Below are 1,645 nucleotides of genomic sequence, written 5' to 3'. Positions count from 1 at the left end.
AGCAACCCTGCATTACTAAGTGAGTACCTCTTTCCCACAGCACACCCCCAGCCTCGCGCTCCTTCTGTTTGTCTCTTTGTTTTCTTTTATTTGGTTTTTTTTTTTTGTTTTGTTTTGTTTCTGAAGAGGGCTTTCAAGTATTTGGCCAGGTGAGAGTCCTTTTTCCTCACTCTCCCGTCCACTGTCTAGATGGGTATATACCTCATGTGTGGTCTGTATCTGTTCTGAAGCCGGTTCCTCTTGCGTGAGTCGGTTCAGAATTCCAGTTCAGCTCTGTCTTCTCCATGGCTTGCATCCACCATTTATTCCAGATGAGATCAGAAATCAAATTCAGGTTCTGCTACTCTCTCAGCCTGCAATCGGCATCTGTTCAAGCTCTGATTAAAAATCCAGGTGAGATTTCATTCCTCTCCCAAGATAAACCCACAGTCAGTTCCTGGGGATCTGGAAATCCAATGGAAGTTCTTCCTATCAGACCAGTTGGAACAGTGTCCAGAGTGGGAGACAGGCTGCATCACTCGGTTATAATAGCCCGTAGAGTTTTCTTGCAGGGATATAACTGTCTCCAGTGACTCTAATATGCCCACAAATAGTAAGTTTTTGTTCAGAGGGGAAAAAACGTCCCATAAAACCGTGTCTTGAACACAACATTTCTTTGCAAGGGAATATGAAGAGATTTATTATATATAAAATAAATCAACTGCGATTATTACCTACATATTTACTGAGGTTTAACAACTGGATAATAGATGCACATTTTATTCCAGTGTTGTTAAAACCTCAGTAAATGTGATCTTAATAATCAATCACTATTTAACACACATTCAATAACCATCTAGAGAGCTTTCATGCCAAATGTGACCAAAATCCCGAGCAATAAAACACTGTAATTTTGTTCCATTTCTCCCCTCCTGGTTTTAAAATTGACCCACTATACTTTGTCAGGTATGCTCAGAACATCTGGCCCCGACACCTTCCTTATGGCTGCAGATCCAGCGCGGCGTATTTGCGCTGCAGTGCTCACGGGCTTCCCTCTCGGCAAGTTATTGATGGCCAGGAGGAGCAAAAGGATCTCCCTCCTGTAGAGGGGCTTCAGAGCCAGAGTCCATGGTAGTATCTATTCACTGAAATGTGGCTCTTGGCTGGCTTCCGCTAATTGCCTTTCCCTAATCCCATCAAGAGCCGAGTCCCAAAGTTCGTTCTTTTGGTTACTTTCCTTTTCTTTCTTCCTTTCGTTTTCTTTTCAGTTCTCCTTTGTTTCTTTTCTTCGTTTGATTGTTTTTTGGTTTGGTTTTTTTTTGTTTTTTTTGTTTTTTTTTTTTTACTGTTTGTCCTTTCAACCAGTCCATTCTTCTCCTGTGTTAACTTTCAGGTTCCCCTTATTATTATAGTGCCACATCCCGGGGCTCCGCACCTCCCACTGCTGCCGCTGCCTATGACCGCCACTAGTTACCATGGAAACCACATGAAACTGCAGGGCGACAGCTTAGGCCTCCACATTGTACCTGTCTGATCACCTCCCTCCATCCCTGGGAAGGGTGAAGAGACCTTCTCCGTTCCTCCCCACAGCCCAGTTCCTCCCTCTTCGCCATGAAGGCGCCGGACCAAGCGCTCACCACACGAGATTGCCTTGGGGAGCCCTCCA

The sequence above is a fragment of the Egretta garzetta genome, unplaced genomic scaffold, assembly GCF_000687185.1.
Source record: "Egretta garzetta isolate BGI_Z169 unplaced genomic scaffold, ASM68718v1 scaffold56, whole genome shotgun sequence".
Classification (NCBI taxonomy): Eukaryota; Metazoa; Chordata; class Aves; order Pelecaniformes; family Ardeidae; genus Egretta; species Egretta garzetta.
This window is presented reverse-complemented; position numbering follows the sequence as displayed.